Source organism: Triturus cristatus, chromosome 12 (genome assembly GCF_964204655.1).
Source record: "Triturus cristatus chromosome 12, aTriCri1.1, whole genome shotgun sequence".
In the NCBI taxonomy this organism is placed as follows: Eukaryota; Metazoa; Chordata; class Amphibia; order Caudata; family Salamandridae; genus Triturus; species Triturus cristatus.
Window position 1 is genome coordinate 357266660 of NC_140595.1, and position 20812 is coordinate 357287471.

Sequence of the window (20812 nt, forward strand, 5' to 3'; positions counted from 1 at the left end):
AGTGACAGCAACATGCGGTACATCCAACTTGGTATACTTATTGAAGCGCCCCTGAGGAAAAATATATGTGGGAGAAACTGAAAGGAAAATTAAGATTCATATCAACGAGCATAAAAGTAACATAAGGACAAAAAATCTGAAATCGACAGTAGCCAGTCATTTTATAGAGGCAGGACATAACATCAGTCAACTGAAATTCTGTGTACTGGAAACTATCACCAGAGATGAAGGAAAAGACAATCATGACTCCCTATGACATCGTGAGAATCACTGGATACGCTTACTGAACTCCATGAAACCTCATGGGATGAATGACCACATGAAATATCAATATTATCTCTAATGTACTGACAAGTAGTCACTGATTGAAAATACCTTGTAACATCTAAGAACTACAATTCAAGCATTTATTTTGTATTTATCATTCGTTGTAATCGTAACTATGCCATTTTGTTCACAACACATGTTTTCAAAGTAATATTTGTTTAACCCGCCCTAGAACACTGGGCTGTTTTTGAACTATTTAATGGGTACACTTTAATATACACACATACATATCGTCACTTTCTAGGACTCATTGAGTAGTCCTATCTTCATGTTAACTATTAAAGCAGGAACGTTCCCTTTAAACATTCGGCACTACTCCCAACACGCTTCACGCAGAACGAACTAGAATCGGAATCCACATACACCCGGCTTGACCGGTAGGCAAAAAGCACGGCGCATCACTATTTTTTATGAGCACCAGAGTTTAGACAGTATAACCATTAATAAGCACGGGCCGGTCACAATAATTTTGGATGCGGCAAATCGTTAGTTTTTAACTTTGCAGACCAACGACAATTATTTTAATACCACAAAACACATGCTTGACGAACACCAATGCAGGGACAGCTCAAAGCAATAGCTGGCCATGATAACTTGTCCGCGGTCAATCGGTAGATTTTAACAGCGGAGACAGACGATAACCGTTTAATAACAGCATGATACACGCCGTTCACAGCACGCACAATGAAGGTATGACAAGGGTACCACAGACGTTTAACTACAGCCGGCTTTAATAAAAGGTAAACACAGGCCGACTATAGTTATTCACTCGTAACCAAGACGTTATATAACCGAGAGGTACACGCTAATCACGTGACCTGATCGATTTTATTAAACTTCACTAGATCTTTATAGCATCACACTTGAACTGTGTTCAATTAATTTTCGGTTTCACCATGGCACACACGTAATATGCACTTTTAGATTCACTCTAACCACAGTTTTTTTTCTTTCTTGACCCCGTGGACCTTGTATATTGAGCAGCACCACCCCTTCTCATTGTTTTACAGATATTCCCCAAATGAAGGCCATTAATGGCCGAAAAGCATTGGGATTTTTGAAATGCCAAGTACAAAAAAATGGTGCATAATTAAAGCATTTTGGGAGATGAAGTGTAATTTCTCTAAGATGAAGAACTGAAATAAAATAAACCTGGAAATCATCCAAGAAAATTGTATGAAACTTTAATGAACAGCAAGTCTCACAGCAGAGACACAAATCTGGGCCCAGGGGACATACCCCACGCTATACTGGTCAACGTTGCAATAAATTAGCGCAATTTTTCACTGAGAAGGTTAAAACTATTATCGAATCCCTTCCCCAGAGGAATATTGACCCAGAGCCTCCAATTAAGTCTGACCCATCTAACACTATGCCCATTCTTGAATCCTTCCCCCCCTGTCCCTGGGAACTCTCTTGTCCTTGCTGGTCTTCATAAAGAGTGGTTCTCCCAGGGACCCAGTGCCTCTGAATATTTTGAAACAGGCACTCAATACCCTAGCTCCTAACTTACTACACTTGATCAACACTTCGCTCAGTTCTGGAATGGTTCCCCCGAACTGGAAAAAAGCTATGATCAAGGCCCTTCTAAAAAAAAACAAGCCTAGATCCTACCGAACTGGGTAACTACCACCCAATATCCCTCCTCCCTGGAATTAGCAAAGTGACAGGAAAATGTGTTAATCATATTCTATCTGAGTTTCTCGAATCACATAACCTTCTCCACCCATCTCAAACAGGATTCCGCCCCCACCAGAGCACGGAAACCGCCTTATTAGCAGTCACAGAGGAATGTAAAAAAATCCTTGACTCAGGAGGCTCCACAGCCATTATTCTCCTCGACCCAAGTGCAGCATTCGACACCGTGAACCACTCGACCCATATCCAGCGCCTGAGAAAAGTCAGTGTCACGGGCACCGCTCTTCAATGGACCGCTCCTTCTTAGAAGGAAGAACCTTCCAGGTCTTTGAGGAGAATATTCTATCCAAACCGGCTACCTTAGCCAGCGGGGTCCCACAGGGCTCCTCGCTTAGCCCGACACTTTTCAATGTATATATGTCCCCCCTGGCTGCCATCGTAGCCCCCTCAGGAATCCGCATAGGGACCTATGCGGATGACACACAACTAGTGGTCGCCCTCAATCCCCTGGAATCCAACTCTAGCAGGCTCCACTCTTGCTTAGAAGTAATTTCAAAATGGATGGACTTATCCCAGCTCAAACTAAACGGGGGAAAAACTGAGATTATGGTACTAGGTAACCCACGCTGCTTCCAGTCCCACCTTATGTGGCATCCCATCATGGGCCCTCCTCCCACCCCCAAAACCAAGATCAAGAGTCTGGGTATCTGGCTGGACCAGAACATGAGTTTTAGGATCCAGGCCAGGAAGACAGCAGCCACCTGTTTTGGTTTACTCAGAATGGCTCGTAAAATTCTTCCCCTCCTTCCCGCCCCAGCTAAAAAGGGCATGATACAATCCCTCATTCTTTCAAGGCTGGACTACGGGAACGCTCTTTATCTAGGCTCCCCAGCATCTGTTATCTCCAAACATCAATTAGTCGAGAACTGCGCAGCCAGATTACTTACAGGATCCTCTAATAGACAATCGGCTAAACCCTCAATCCGCTCCCTCCACTGGCTTCCTGTGCTGGAACGCATCAAATTCAAGACTTTGTGTATTGTGCATAAAACTCTGCTAGGGACAGGCCCTCCCATTAACTCATCCCTTATCAGCTTCTACAAATCCAACAGGGAACTTAGATTGGACGAATTGCATCTCGCTAAGGTCCCAAGAATAAAAAGGTCCATAAGCGGCGGGCGGCTCTTTTCCTATAATGCCCCCAAGCTATGGAATTCCCTTCCACTTCAACTTCGCACAAACTCCAATTACATAATCTTTAGCAAACAACTAAAGACTCTGCTATTTCCTTAGTCCTCTTCCTGTCCTGATCAGTCTATAGTGCTGGGACACTCCCAGGTAGTCATGCGCTCTACAAATGCCTTTTCATTTCATATATGGGGATGCGACTTTGTGAATTGATACATGCACTCAGGCTCGTAAAGAGATACCAAGGAACACGAAAAAACTAATTAACTATTGGAAAAACCCTAAGCTGTGCACACACTGTTTAAACCTTTAAAAAGTTAAACCTACTCATTACGCCTCCTACGTAATCAGCCGAATCATGAACAATATCTATAACATCTATTTCTTCTTTAGATAGTTCTACAGTAGCACCTTCCAATAACAAATTACTCTGCATGACAACAATACTTTTGCATACCATTTGTGTAATATAATGCCGTCTCCCTCCTGACTGATTCGAACAAACTAAATATCGACTCAACAAAATGTTTCCTTTTCTTTAGGGATGTATTATATCTCATTTGTGGTGTCATTATCCACGGTGTAAGGTCAGATCCTCGATCTCCTAAAAATGTGTTAAAAACGTTATATGATAAAGTAAATTAATATTAATTAAATAAGCAAAACAATTGTATTGAGTAAAGGTGAACATGAAAAAAACAATTTAATATCTGGGTACAAGTATTTTATATGTGGGGCTAGGCTGCTTGTTTGCGCACCAGTGCATGGGTAGCGAGCATCATTATAGATATGGCTCTGTGCAACTTTCTCCCAACTTTGGTCGCTGCTCTGCGTTTCCCCCAAAAATAAGATAAATAATAAGTCTGCCTTACCAGTTTTATTGCAGGAATGAGGCGGAGCAGTGAGCTTCAGAAGAAGTATGTGTTTTGAAGGGGGCGGTGTAGCACTAATTCCCTCACAGCCCATTGAGATACTGGCCTCACCCAACTCTCTGAACTGTCTTATTTCCTGTTGGGCCATAATGGACGGTGTTGGAGCCAGAACATTATGGGATGAATCCAGAATGTTATTGGGCTGACAGGTAGAAGGGGTAGTACTTTACTGCCTTCCTCTCTCTGGGTCTATTCATAATTCTGTCACCGCCATTTCCCTGGTTGTGTACTGAGTCAGGCCTACCAGTGCCATCTCTGTGGCTTTAAGTTGCAACAGTAGGCACATACACTGAATTAACACCATGCATATAAGGGGAACTGGTAAAAAAAAAAAAAACATGTTTGTTGTTTTATTTAATTAAAACCACAGCTATTTGTCACTTATATCAAAAAAATCAACAATAAAATGTTGTCATTTTCCTTAAAACCTTAAAAGCTTTACATTCTCAGTTATCAATATACAAGAGTATGTAGCAGGCAGTTGATGGGTTCTGAGCATTAGTTAACCAATGTTCCACTACACAATCAAAGGGTTACATTCCAGGCTTGATTCTGAAATGACAGACTTCACGGTATCTGCATTATGGGAATTGATATTTGCGGTAGCAATATTTCAAGGCCCACATATTTTAGGATGATATTCTTAAATTGACTAAAACGATACCAAATGTGTCACTTAGAAGAACCCTAAGTGCAGAGTCATGAAATATCTGTCATCTCTGGACACTTTTAAGAAAGATCATGTTTCTGTGAATAGTAAAGGCGGTTCCAAACTATGCTGACACCAAAAAGGTAAGTTAAAACAGTTATAATATATTTTTTCCACAATGCTGCATGGTTAAGACACAACGCATTATTTTATTCCTCAGTCTGAGCATGAAACAAGGTCGCTTACTGCTGTAAAGTACAGAGCAGAGTGAGAAAGAAGAGATTACCGACCTTGAAAGACCTTTCAAGCTCTTTTCTTTGTTTCGAGATCTCCAGCACTTACTGAACAGTGTTATTTTTCTCAGCACAGTAGGCGACTAACTTTAAAAACAGTTCTCAAGCAAGTGTTTATGGATTGGAAAACAGTCATAGATATTCGCAAATCTGCTGTCAGGACTCCCTTTGAATAGCCAGCCGCAAATAAAAACCATGAGGAAAGAAATATAAATCCTTTGCCATCTGGGAACGACATTTTTTAAAATAAAGAAAACCCAGTGCCTTAGTTGATGTGTTTTTTTATGTGATTTCTAACTGTTTCGCGGATTAGACAATTTAAGCTCTGTTTTAGTTTTCTGACTTGCAGTGACGCGCTTGAATTTCAGAGTATTTATTGACTTATTTTTGTGCTTTGATATAGCACTGATCACGTCCTTTTCAACATCAAGGGGCTTTACATATTCCATATGCAATACAATATTGAGACAATAACAGAATTTAATCCCCTCACTTTTCCACAAACAATGCGAACATATCCCTTAGGTACAAAAATATCCCTGGTAAGGTATCCTGGCCGGTGAGTTGATCTTTCAGCACTTTACACATTGATATAAAAGGTTTGATGCAAATATAGTCATTAGTAAGATATAAATGGTCTATAGATAATCAAAGAGTTATGCTAGGGATCTCTTGGTCATAGGAGGTTTTCGTTATGTTTTCTGGACCTGACTTTCAACAGAGTGCGCATATAACTGTGGTTGCTAATTAGAAATTATATTTTTTTAAATCAGTTTAGCTTACATTCACAGAGAAAGAGGGCGGCGGTGAGCGAACGTTGATATCGAAAGTTCAGTACTGAATGTCAGAATGAGTTTTAGCAAAGTTGGGACCATACAGCACTATGACTGCAGATTTAGTGAGCTGGATATAAATTCAGAATCCCCAGTAATCTCACGTGCAAATTACATTTCACACTGAGCCGTGAGCATTGCAACCGCCAGACTTTGCTAACTGAAATGGGAGCCACAGGACCAATCACAATTTGGGCGTTAGCACAAGCGCAGTTGGCACGCCTACTAATTAACGTTTGCATAGGGTGCTGTTATTCACGGAGGCAAGATTTTCACTTGACAACTTTACTGAGAAGTGACACCTAATTCCAGGGCTTTAAGTGGACCGGGTCTCGCCGACAGTTTTTCAAAGGGGAGCTCGAAACGGGTCTCTATCGGGCTCTGTTTTGTGCCCTAGCACAGGCGGTCCGTTTTATTCACGTGCTCACACTGCTCAATTCTAACTGGTGGAGAAGTTACCGCATGACGTCATGCCAGGTGACCGTTCTAGGGAAAGACAAATCCTTTTCAGAGTCTTTTTTCTCTCTGGATTTTCCTTCTCTTTTTGAAACGCAAGAGCAGCAACATTATTGTTGTGTCACCTGGACTCTAAGTGGAAGCTTTTTTCAATATTATATACAACAAGCAATAGTTGCTCCTTATTTATCTTATGCAACAAACAACCCTTTACAAAGCCAATAGTCCTAACTTTTTGTAGGTATGATGTTACTTGTTGTATCATGTATCTGGATGCAATGACAGGAACAGCAAAATACCAGTCAGGCGGCACACTAAGCTAAGCACAGATTTTGAGGCTTTTGTGTTTTAAGCCACGCCCTTATTTACATTGGCCACGCCCCTTTCTGTGACTCCTTCGTTTTTTCATCCCACTTAAAGCCCTGCCTTCCACATTTATTCACCTACCATGGGGTACACAAACTAGAATTTCGAGCAATAATCTCCCCGCCCCGCTGTGCCCATGTTTTACTTGGCAAAAATCAAGAGAGCTAGCATCTGTGTCAGGCACGATTCCCAGATCAGGAAGGGCACCCGATTTTAACAAAGTCATAACTCTACTAAAGTAAACACATTTCCATAACCATGCCAACCAAGAGATGAAAGACTGAAATCAAGCGAGATAAATTTCACACAAAAAATCTGTTTCAGATAACAACACCTGCATCTGCACAAAAACTAAATTACATGAGATGCCCGTTTTAAAAAAAACCACCATCCAAAATCAAAAACTCACTTTGTGTTTTCTGCACCTTAACAGAAAAGCGCTTATGGTGAGCAGAGAATACACACAACTCAACTGAAAGTATTAAAGAACATTTCACACATGAAGTACAAAAATGAAATGATTGTTACATCCCTAAATGCATACAAAACCATCATCATCCGCTACGTGGATATTGAATCCTCATTCTCACACAACAGCACGCTCAGACCTGGAGAGCTCATTAAAGCATCAATGTCACCGTCATCAGCAATCCTCAGCCAAGACCCACCACAACGGAATACCTGAAGTAGCATAGAAATGACGAGAACCTTGAAGAAGAAACAAGGGGCAAATCAGCAACAACCGGCGATAATTATCGCTAAGCGCACTTAGCGCTAGGATAAATAACGCCAGCTAACGTGGATTTTCATCGCTGAGATAGCGTGCTATTAGCAACGCTTATCTCAAAAGCGATAAAAATCCTAGCGCTAACTGCCAAATGTGAGATTATCGCTGGAAACCCAATGATAATCTCGCAAAGATTGGCGTTAGCTTGCTGATAGGGCCTCACATACTTAGCCATGATATCCACCTTCCATAGGATATCATGGCTAAGTCAGTCCTGAAGCAGGCGTAAGGAAAGTAGCGATAACAGAGGGTATCGCTACTTTTCTTGCCGCTATGCTTCATAGCGTGGGGCTTGATGATAGGAGAAATGTCGCTTAGCGACATTTCTCCAGTCATGTCAGGTCAGGAACGCCCACTTTGCATCTCATTAAAGATGCAAAGGTGGGCTTTAAGAATCCGGGCGCTAAGGCAAGGTTTCACGTGATAGCGTGACCTTGATGATTAGGCGATAAAATTATCGCAGCTTTTCATCCGAAAACAGACGCAAAAGCGGCGATAATTTTATATCGCCTCGTTGCTGGTATGCCCCATTAAGAGAGAGAATTTTGCCACCAGAAAATGTTTTTGTCATTGGCAACACTCAGTAACTACACTCACCAGGAATATCTTCAGGCGTGAAGACTAATTCTGGACATCATTAACAACTTGCTATATCTGAGCAAGCCTCAGATTGTGCCTCATGAGAATGTGCTGCTTTAGGTGTCAGCCAAGATGAAGCTGCAAGGCACACTACAATACCAGGCCTATAGGTTCTTTTGAAGATTCAGTACAAATGTCTTAGGCATAGTACGATCATCAGTCCACCATGTTCTATGGAAGGTCATGGAAGTGATTCAATTCTTTTCTGCACTCAAGAATAAGATAACATGGCTTTGGATCCTAAATGAGTACTTTACAAATAACAACCTAACTATTAACCAAGACAAAACAAAAGTGGTGGCTTTGTTACTTGAAGGTATGAAAAAAGGCAAATGCAACTAGACAGATCTAAGATTGAATGAGTCAATGGCTGTAAATACCCTGGCTTATGGCTCACTGGAGGTGGTAATACCAAACTGCACACATAAGCAATGTAAACCAGGGGTTCTGCACCCAACATCTCCTTCTTGCAGCTAATCAATATGTTATCAGGCCTGTCTCTGGATACAATCTTATGCATACTAAGGAAAAGATTGTTGCCTGCTCTAATACATGGCCTGGTGACTTTTCATTGGAAGCTTTCAAAATGGCTAGGCATACCACAATGCTGCACATACAGGCTAAATGTTAAACTCTCGGATAACACTCTACATGAGCAAGTGCATTAGAATTTAACTTGTTCAAGCAATCTATTTTTCTAAAGGTTCTTTTTGTTTTGCATTGCGCTACGTGGAGAGTGGGCCAGGAAGGAACATAGAAGTACCTGCATTGACACGAAGTAAACAATTCCCTACGCATGGAGCCCTTATTTGGAGGACACTTTAGAGAATTTGAGTTTGACACTATTTGGTACAGAGGCCTACCACCACTACAAACAAAAACAATAGTTACAAAACTGCTACTACTGCCAGTTATGCCAGATGATATGTAGGACAGCAACTAAAGATCTTCACTTCTGCTTGCCTCAAGCAATTGTCTGTACAGTGCCCCAACTGTGGTTCAGGGTCCTCAGTTGTGGTTCCACAGATCACCTCCAGGTGGCCTTTGGCCTGCCTCTCTTTCGTTTGCCTTCTGGTGTCCAGTGGAGAGCTGTTCTTGTGATGAAGTCTTGTTTTCTTCTGATGATGTGCCCTATCCATCTACATCTCTTTCCCATAGTGATATTGTCCATGCGCCTTGCTTGCGTCTGGTGAGCAGTTACTGGTTGAAAATGCACAAGATCCTTCTCAGGGTACTGATGGAAGGCTGTATTATCGGTCTGGTGATGTTGCTTTTTGTCATCCACTGGTATTCTCATCCATGGACAGAATGGAGCTCTGGATAAAGCATTTGCTTGGTGTTGGTTCTGTATTGAAATGACCTCCACACATTGTTCCGCATCCTGAAGGTCTTCCTGGCCTTGTTTAATCTGTGCTTCTTGTCACTGCCTGCTCCTCCATCTTGTCTGATCGTACTGCTGTTTTCATTCTTATGATTGCTCTGTTTGCTTCTATTTGCTGTTGCTGATACTTCTCCTTCAGCCTCACAGATTTGCTGCCATTCTGTCTTCAATAGCTTGTCATCTATCTTTTCTTATCAAGTCTTTCCTCTTCCATGGCTTGGTCCCCAGGCATGCGTTACTGCTCTTCACATATATCGAAGAGACATGTTTCCATTACTTGTTGACTGTGTCTGCAGCTAGCTCAGACTGATCTTCCAAGTCTGCTAGTAATTAAATTCCTCTTTTCATTTGTAAGACAAATGCCATTTTGGTCTTGGGATCCTGTAATTTTGTCACTTCGAAGTCCTGTCATCCTGATGTTTTTCATTCTATTTTCTGAGCTTCAGCTTTAGAAAAATGGTCACTAGATAGTGATCACTACCGACATAAGCTCCCCTTCTCAATCTGATGTCTTGTAGTGAGCGTGGCCTAGTGCTCCTTATCAAAGGGTAATCAATCTGGTTTCTGTCTCTGCCATTGGGTGAGCACCAAGTGGGTTTGTGAATATCATGGTGGAGATAGAGAGTCCCTCCTATGACCAGATCATTGGCGGCGCAAAATTCCAACAGCGTTTTTCAATGCTGTTTTCTGTTTCACAACCTTTCATTCTCATGGCTCTCTCATGTTTCATGTTGTCATTTCTCAGTTTCGCGTTCAAATCTCCCATTGCAATCTTCGGGTCATGGTGCAGCATGGCTTAAGCTCAGCTTGCATCTGCTAAGAATATGTTCTTGATTGTTTCCTCTGCATTGTTTGTTGAAACATAGCACTTGATAATGAAGGTGTTAATGTGTCTGTCTTTTAACCTGACGGTTATGAGCCTGCTGTTCACTGGCTTCCACTCAATTAGGCATTTTCTGACCCCTTACTCAACATGATTGCTACTCTCTTGAGATGTTGGTTATTGTCCGAGTACAGTATTGTCTCTCGGGCGTTGTTTTTCACTCTGTCAGACCCAGTCCACCTATTTTCACTGACCCCCAGGATGTGTGAGTTATAGCAACTCATCTTTGATTTTACTTGATCTAGCTTTCCTGTGTCATACATAGTCCATATGTTCCAGAATCTGATTCTGGTCTTGCACTAGGCATTTAGAACTTCTGTCATCCTGTCAGCAGTTTCCTTGCTGATTTGACTACCGTCAATTATGCATGTCTCATGCAGAGACTCTGGAAGTGTTTCATGCCCAGCGGGGTTTAGTGGTCCTTCCTGCTGTTCCCGTAGCAAATCCTTTCTTTTCGGACAAGATTGTTAGTCTTGTGCTCAACCCTCAACCCTCAACCTGGAGGACCAGTGAATCACGCTTCACCTGGTCTCTACCCTTCGACTTGTCCATACACTTTCCCCTTGTATAATTGCAATAAATGGATGCATTCCATCCAACTTGGTGGTCAGACAGAGACTCGTCTCCTTTTAGATGTCATAGCAGGTATAGCTCACTGATGAAGGTTGATAGAAAATGCTTCTTTTTTTGCATGTTAACCCTGATTTTTTGTGGACTGGGAGTTTCGTAACCTAGCCCCAGAACATGTGCTCTGACCCCTGAAAAATGTAAACATTGGTTAGACGCCACATTGCCATATTAACCTACCTGTAAGTCCTCAGTACACGGCCTGTAAAGTAAATGTCTCCAGAGGACTTAAGCACCCGATTCTGCCATCCAATACAGTGACAGCGTAAACATGGCTACCGGCCTACAATTGTAGCCTGACTGTGGAAGTTTAAAACTGTGATTCACCCTGCTATATTAAACCGTTTTGACATGCCTAAACCTTCCTCTTAAGTATTAACCCTAAGTAGGCCAATGAGACAATAATTCAGTGTGCATGGTATTTAAAAGTAGGGCATGTAGAAAGTCAATATTAACCATGTCCTTACACTGACAAGCATCTAAAAGCTGTCTTCACTGTAGCAAGGCTAACTGTTCCATAGAGAAACACTGAGAGGCAGTACTAAATTTAAATAATCTTCGGAAATTAAACAACTATAAATTTCATTATGGGACTCTTTATAATATTTCCTAAAAGCTCAATTCTCTGGTGAATTAAGATTTAAAAAAATATTAAGGAAACATTTACTTTTAGTAAGTCACATTGCCTTCTTAGTGCTCAACCCCTGAACTAGATGTGAAAACTGTTTCCAGAGCAAAAACAAAGGTCTGGGTTTGAGGATGTATTATTGCTGCTCTGGCAGTTTTACCATTTGGGCAGTGCCCAGGAACTTGATTAACTTCAAATTGGCCTCCCCTGTCACAGGGAATGATTAGCTTAATTAGCTGACTACTGAGCAAGCCCCTTTCTTTGTTACCCCAGCAGGTAGGCACCATTCCCAGTGGGGAGGGACCTTCCCCTAGAACAGGTTATAAATGAACTATAGAGGCGTGCTTGCTCCTTTCCCTAGCCGGACCTCCGCGGTGGGCACATCAGTACTGCATAAGGGAAGAAGGGTTTCACCATCTTTGAATTAGGGTGAGAGGCACATTGTGAGATTGTTTACAGTAGGGCTGACAGGAACTGCTGCAAAGGGAGGCAGGATACCCAGGGAACTTTTACCCTATTGGTTAGGGAGTCGCCATAAGACACCATCACCCACAAGGTAGTGTCAGGCATACAAATGGCATACTATGGCACCCTCTGCAGGACAGTTTCTGGACCTGTGGAAGAATAGAACAAGACTGATCTGATGTCTGTCACCTGACAGGAGCCCTGAAAGATTGGCCCAGCTTCCTCTTGTACCCAAAGCAAAGACGTGGACTTCAAGGGTCACAAGGCTGACCTCATCTTCAAGCTACAAGGAAACAACAATCTACAAGAGGCCTTAAGCGCAACTGCTCAGCTGAATAGTTCCAAATGGGCCTACCCTAGACCCTACTTTTGGCCTCTGCTGAAATGAGTCCTGACCCCCAAGTGCTGCTCCTGAGGTCCTGAAACACTTCACAGGTTCTAGATGGACTTCTCATACCACCTCTGAAAACCTTGGACATAGAACCTTCTTTGGCTTCAAAGAACACCAGAGGAACAAGGCAAACCTGCCAAGCTGATACGACCAAGGTACATTGCCTCTAGACTGAAGTTTGAGGTTTCTCCCACTCAGAACCTTTTCACAACTGCAAATATTCTGCAGTGGGAACTCGTGGAGATACCACTGCAGCTTTGCCCTACTGAAGGAATACAAACTCTACAAAAGTGACTAAGTGTGAACAAAGAAATCTGGATCCCTAGCTCCAAAACTGTGGCTAAGTGTGAACAAAGAAATCTTGATCATGCAAAGGTGTCAAAACAATCTGACTGGTGAAGGACCTTCGCTGGGTGTGAAATTCTAATTCCTCCGACATGAAGCTTTTTTTGTGTTGTAATTCTTTTTTGAAAACTGACCTATGATTCAGATGTACAGTACAGCGCAATGTACATATTGTAGCGGAAGGGAAGACCTGGGGCTGTGTCGAATGGATATCACACTTTGTAGAAACCTACTCAATTAGAGTCTGCTGCCTTGCTGAAGATTTTGAACTTCCATTATTGAGACTAAGTCCCAAGGTAAAATCTCTAAGCGGGTTAAGCCTGATTTATATATCTGAGCCATGCTCACTCGTGGTCAGCCCCAAACCGTGCCTAGGTCATGGACAATGGTGACCACCAGTTGATCACGGTTGGTGCTTAACTCTTTTTGGTGCTATTTTTATTTAAAGCTTTAAATGGTTCATATCTCTGGTTCCCTTTATTGGATTGTTGTCATTATGGTATCATTTCATTTATGAAAATGTACTTTCGTTTTCTAATTTAGTTTAGTGAATTTATAAAGTGCACAGTTACCAAGCTCAAACCAGGCACAATATTTAAGAGTGCATGGGGATCAGACCAGTGATGTTACTGAGGGAATAAATACATTTTCAGCACCTTATAGAACAGCTTAATTGCTGGATTAAAGAATGCAGACTGGGATAGAGTTCCATTAGATACTGCCCAGAAAAAAAGAGAGCAGGACCTGTATCATGACCACATAGGCGAGAAGGTGAGAGAGAAGCATATCTAGGCACACAAGGAAATCAATAGCAATTAAATCTGTTTTGGACGTAGCAGGGGTCAGACAAGTGAATTTCACAGTGCACTGGAACACGCGTTTCCACTAACAGCCAGTTGAGTGCCTTAAGAGGAGAACAGATTGATCTGAGTCAGTCAATGCCCAGAAGAAGATGAATCTCCACATTGTGTCCTAATTGTAGTCTATTAATTAGAAATTGCAGCAGGCTTAACACGAGGGAATTGCCATAATCCAGGTAAACCAACATGGTTACTTCAATGGCCTTCCCTGTGAAGACAAGGAAAGTTTGTATGCAACAGGTCAATGAGAAGAAAACAGGTTGAAGCCAACTTAAATAATATGCTCGCAAAAGCAATACAGCCTCAAAAATATTTTCAAAATTACATGTCAACAGGTATAGATAATGAGTAAAGCTCAATAGGGAACCAAGCGGGTGCTCAGAGTGAGAGCGGAGCACTCAAGAACAATACCTCATTGGATCCAAGTTTAACTTAAGTGCATTATTAGACAGCCACTCCCCATCTTGGATAAGACAAGATCAGAACTGATGAGTTGTAATTTGTGTGGTTACAATCAAGCCCTGCCAACAATTGGATAGATCTAAGTCAGCATAATTTGAAAACCTGTATGAAATGATCAAAGCTACAAAAGTGATAATATTAATAGTGAGCAGAGTGGGGCACAATCAAGAGTCATGTGGAACTCCACACTTTAATGTTTTGGAAGAGCAGCAGTAAGGTGACAGAGAAACAGCCTGAGAGTGGTTTTTCTAACAACAAGGCCAACCAACAAAGAGCAGCAGATATGTTCCCTGTGTGCTGAAGCCTAGAGAGAAGCCTGGCACCTACACCATATTGTAATCTAAAACTACAGCATAGACCATGTCGTACAACAAGAGGGCCAGATTCCTGATTTAGTGGCATCAAAAGCCTTGGATATTTCCAGAATAATGGAGACTTCAAAGTTCACCACTTTCTATAAACTGTTTTAGAGGAGATTTTTAAATTTCACAGTAATTCTCAAAATCATTAGGACTGGCATTTAGATTGAGAAAGGTAATGGCCATTGATTTCTTGAGACAAGGTTGGATGACTGCGGTCACAAAGGAGTGATTTAGATTATAACAAATAATGGGGAACTGTGATCCAGAATCATTCCCAATTTCTAAAGCTGGTCACAGGCTAGCGGTCTTTCAGAGAACACAATTTAATAATAAGAATGTATTTAATGATATTAGTACGTCAGCAAAGACATATGGTCCAGAGTCGGGCACTACTTAATAGTAGGAGCAGTCACTAGAGGTATAACAGGCAAAGAAAACTTGATTGCCGCAATCTAGTAAAAATAAATAATTAGGTTTCCTTGAGCTTCATTACTAAGTAAGATGTCATTCGTGATTTCTATGTGGATCTTAGTATCATCAGCATGTAAAGGTCTGACATTTTAGATTAATTGAGTAATTAATTCAAGTATAAGTTGAAAAGTGATGGTGAGAAAAAACATAGAGCCAAAGTCCTGTTTTCAGAGCACTGAAGTGCTTGAACTAGAGTCTTACATTTTCATTCTATGTTCTCTGTTTTCCTGGTATGAATTAAATCAGTTAAGAACAGTACCCTTTCCTACCCATTTTTTCGATCAAAATATTTTGTAGAGTGGACTGGTTTACTAGTACTAGCATGCGATGAGCGTCGCCGACTATCTGAAAATTACTGAATCTATACTACAACCTTTCTTGAAGCCTTATTGACACTCAGCCACTAGGTTGTTATGTGTAATGAATAGTTTGGGCTGAGTTCCTCCCACTACAATTTGACTAGGAAGTGTTAGATTGTTTTACTTTTTAGTTCTATTAATGTTTTTTTGTGAGAGAATGCTTTATCTTTTCATTTTTTTCTTTAAAGAATTTTGCAGCACTCATTGAGATTTGTGATTAGGATTCTACTAGAGGGTCTGGTATGCTTCCACAAATAGCTTTCTGGGCCAGTGAATGGCTTGATTTATTTACTTTCTAAAAAAAAGTTTATTTAGCCCTTAAGATAATTTTTGGGTATTGTTTTGTGGGCATTCTTATATTTTCTAGATTTCTGGTGAGGTAAGTGGAATCCACTCTCGTTCTAAACCTCTCAGCATTATTCTTTCCTAATTATGTTCTTTTGAGAACTAGTGTTCTGATATTCTAGGTTTCATGTTTTTTTATTTAGTTTTTGAGGTTTTGGACTCCATCCAGTGCTATTAGATGATCTAGGGTGGAGCCTTTTGTATATGTGCCAGTAAGACACAGTTGAATGAGTTAATTATTGCTTTTGAATGAGGATGGGTGAGGAAGAGCATCTCCCAGCTGTAAGTTAAAGTCACGCACAACTGTGCTTTGGTCATAGAAGATAATTGTTTCCATGGTGAACGCAAATAGTTATTAGAAAAAAGGAGCATTGTCATCTAGGAGTGGTAGACGGTGTGTTATTTAAAGGCCTATTCCGCTCTGTTTTTACTTCCACAGGAAAGCTTTGTAAGGTTGATTGTGGTTGTTTTACAGGCTCATTCAATCTATTATCTATGGATCAGTGCTACACTGCTTCTCTTTCACCTAGCATGCCCGTTCAAATCAGATCATCACATTTTACAATCTCTGAGTATGCTTTTTCAATTTGCTTACACTTACTTGATTAGAGATGAAAACTTTCAAGTTAGTCTTTGCCTTCTGCTTGAAAGTGGAAAAGTTTTTTATATGAATGATTATCGAGGAAAGAAGGGTAAAGGGGATTAGGTATTGGTCTGACCAGTTGACCGAAAATGGGCACTCTGCCTTACTTTTCCTCTCTGGTGGGACAATGCAGTCTAGAATGGGGCATTTCATGCGTGTGGCAGTTAACCAGAATTGTCCGAGATCATTACTGTTCACGAATCAAGATGGCTGCAAAGCAACATCTTCCGAGTGTAAGGTAAAGTTGCCCAGGAATGCCTTCTGGTCATAGGAAATAATGGCCTCCCAGATGAACCCTGGAAGTCCACAAAAGTAGTGTTGTCCCCTGAAATGTATTATTTGATATGGAATTTGATTAATTTAAGTGGCCCTCTTTTAACTTTCAAGAATAAGCTTTGGAAAGTAAGAAAGTCATCATTTGTCAAGGTTCCTGTATAGAATTGAGTCTCTAAGGATATGTTTTACACTTGTCCACCTCTTACCTAGTCTATCCAATCAGGTAATAAGGAATTGTCTTTGTTTTAATATTATGAATTCTTCAACACTCCAAGTGTTCATCTGTAACGTACACTTTGATTTTATGAGTAATATTTACTTGTTATGCTTACTTTTGGTTATTTATGTATGCACATTTTGTAGGGGGTAATAACACGGAAATAAACATTACTATGATGAATTGTTTTTGTAAACATTTAACACAGAAAAAATATTGTAATAGAAATGTCTTGACAGTGAAGATCTGATGTTCTAGTACATGATACTCTTGAGTACATAAATCTATACCTTTAACCTGTGATTTGTCGCTGTTTGCTTGTATGTGTCAAAGTCACTGGATTCGATTCAAGTACATTGCTACTATTATTGCAGTTCAAATACTGGTGTGTCACCATGTTTGGTTTCATATTGTGATGCAGCACTACAGATATAATTGAACTGCCCATTTGTGTTGTCGGGCCTTGGGCCCCGTGCAGGTTGCACAGCATAAATGACCAGATAGGTTATTATACACTGCACGCACAACTGCTCATTGCAGGCATGCACCGTTTATTTATACACAGGATGACAACACAGGGGATATAAAAACTTCCCAGGTGTAGGACATGGAATAAATGTGGGCACTTCCAAAGCAGTTGAAAACATAACATGCCTCCCAAAATTCAGATAGATGCTATAACCTACCTGCACAGCAACAGGTAAGTCGTAACCTCAAAATAAATCAAAAGACTATGCAAATAAAATTCAGAAGGTTCAAGTTGAATGCAGTGATGAGGGAGTCTGCTAAGAATTTCCATGATACAACAAATCAGTTAAGTTAAATAATCTTTACACTGCTGTGAGGGCTGCATATGTGGCTTCAATGAGTAGGGCTGACCATGTCCCTGAGGATTCACCTCAAAGTCTCTGGATGGTGTGCTGACTCTCCGTGGTGTCTCATTCATGGCACTGGATAAGCCAACAGTGCCAATGGACTAACTGGCAGACTTTCCTGCAGCCTAGCACTAGAACCTATATATGATAGGGGTGAGTAAACGCCGTTTCTTTCAACCAGGACCCCGGCACACATTACTGCGCCACTTGTTCAGTGATTCATTTGAAAAACAAGATCTTCCAAGTGATGCTACCACTCCCTTGAGTTACAGTGACATGATGACCTTCACCCCAGACACCTGCTACAAATGCAACTTAAATCTAGCCTTTTACTTGCTTCCGCACTGTTGAGATTATAACAATTCTGAGTCATTCACCATGAGTGGTTTCCACAATGCATGTCAGTAGTGGCTTACTGTGTGCTGTGGTGCCTTCTGTCACTGGCCACATCATTACTGGTGGTAGAAACTTCCAAGAGGGATGGTTCAGGATGACTTCCATTGGTTGAAGACTACCTATCAGGCTGATAGGAGACACTTTATTGTTGTCATGAGGTGTGTTTCTGTAGTTTCAAAGGAACTTAAAATATAGCTCACTCAATGAGGTCACTGTCCACTTCATCAATTGATATATTCTTATCTAAAGTTCGCATGAATCTCTAAAGCCTCTCCATTGGCCTGAGGCCCCCACAGTGTAATTTACCTGTGTTTGTTGTTGAGAGAGTTAAAATACACTGACAGCTGTGACCTTTGAACAGAGGTACATTATCAGTTCGGATCTCTTTTGGGAAACCACGGGTGGCAAACATTTTCTCAAACTTGATTATAACATCTTCCTTCACTGTTGACACCAACTGACCTACCTTTGGCTTTTTGCTACAGTCAACAACATCCAGAAGTGTATGCTGGTTTGGGAAAGTGGCAAAATCATCGCTTAACCTTGTTCTTGGAGCAGTTGGAGCATCTTTTGACAAATCAGGAGTCAGATCATCTGGATTGCCTACTGCTTGACATGACAGACAGCCGGCCACTGGTCTCTCTCCATGTGTATATGCATCTTGAAATCATAGTTTCTGTCAAAGACTAAGTTTTGTTTGAACTTTTCCTTGTAGTTTTTGATGTGTAGCTTGCAATAAAAGAGATATCAACCAACAAGTGATCAATAGTCGAGTCGCCCTTAAGCCATCTTGGACCACTGATAACTCTTGATGGACATTGTGCAGTGCCTTAATTTAGGTCTAAGCTACAGACGTTCTGTGACATTGTTTAAGCAGTAGCCACCAGCTTGTGACTTGAATGGCTTTTTGATGACTTAGAAACACTAGTTTTCCTTACAGACTTGATGTACTTCTTCGGTTATAAGTGTGTTTGCATGAGAACTGTCTACACCATGCAAGCATACACATCTGTATCTTTTACTTCTTCTCTTTCGGACTTTGTAGCTTCTCCTTAGGGGCAACGAGGTGCCCGTGACCAGTACATACTTGAAATGTGTTGCAATACAGATGAAAATATCTGTTGCCACAGAGCGTGGTATTGACCTCACGTTCTATTTGCGAATATCTTTGTCAGTGTTTGTCAATACTTAACTGGCACATGCCAGAGTGTCTACACATTAGAATGTTGTTTCTGCATAGGGACAGCAATTAGTCCTGTTGGGCACAATAGGTAACCATACCCGGAAACTTCTGACCTCAGAGATATTGGTCGAGAAGCATGTTTGTTGGGCATCTTGAATCTTTTTGGGATCCGGAGACAAACCTTCCTCTAAGAATCTATATTCAAATAATTCGATGTTGCTTGTCAAAAATTCACATTTTTCTTGATGAAGGGTGAGGCTACTGTTTTTAATTCATGTTAAGTCAATTATAGTTTTGTTGAATTGTAGTTGCATAAACCAAAATATGATCTCTGACGTTGAGCACTCCATGCAGGTCAGACATCATTTTACATATACAGTTCTGAAAGACTTTGGCAGTAGAAGAGATACCAAAATTAAGTCTTTGATAATGCCACAGCCCAACATGCATTGAGAAGCATGCAATGTTTCTTGAATGTTTGGGTACAGGGTAAGCTAGTGGTAGCTAGTTTTTAGATTGATCTTTGGGAACCACTTGGCACCATTTATCACAGTGATAATGTCATCGATATTTGGTGTCAAATGGTGACCTCTACATATGATCTTGTTATGCATCCTCATGTCCACACATATGCAAATGGCACCAGGCTGCTTTGGTTTCTTTGCTCCTCCAATAGGAGAGACCCAAGGAGTAGGCCCTTCTACCTTCTTCATTATTCCAATGGCTTCTAACTTCTCAAGCTATTGTTCCACTTGATTTTTTACGTGGAACAAAAAAGACCTGTGCTGAAGGACCATAGGCTGGATGATAGGATCAAAGCGAAGTTTCACAGATTTGTCTTTTAAACTCCTTTGAATCCTTCCCCATACTCTTCCAGAATTGCACCGACCTTTTATAGCTGTCCTGCACAGGCAAATGCTATTAACTTCAATGACTCAGACGTGCTGCAGCTGATCAATGTACTACCTTTTGACTTGATCACAAAGAAGCACGCATAAATGGATTAGATGTGGTGCTTGACTATGATCAAAAGCACAACAGTCAGGTCAATGGGGATGGAACTGGCATACATAGGTATATTAGTGGATTCTTTCAGTAGTGCCTGTGCTCGGTCCACTTTCTGTTAGCCATTTCTGGACATGGCATACATAGTGGCATCAGTGTCTATGAGACTAATCACAGGGAATCCACAGGGTGAAAATGAATGCACAGCTACCACTATGGCTGAGATCATCTTTTAGTCAATACTGGATTATTAATTGCTGAAATGAGATGGACTTATTCTAAATCTGATAATACTCCCTCATCCTAATCATCTGGTGTTTGCTAGTCACTTTCTTTCGCAGATAGGTGTTGTACTTTAAACTTAGAGTTCACAGCCAGTCTTTCAGTGGTTAGTTTTGCTGAAACTCCAGTCCTGCATACTCTCACAAAATTGTTTTGTTATGCACACACAGAGCAGATCTTGTGTTTGAATTGACACTGTAGGCCATGGTGCTGTAGGTTTTCCTAGTGCCCACATGGTTTGTTCTGCT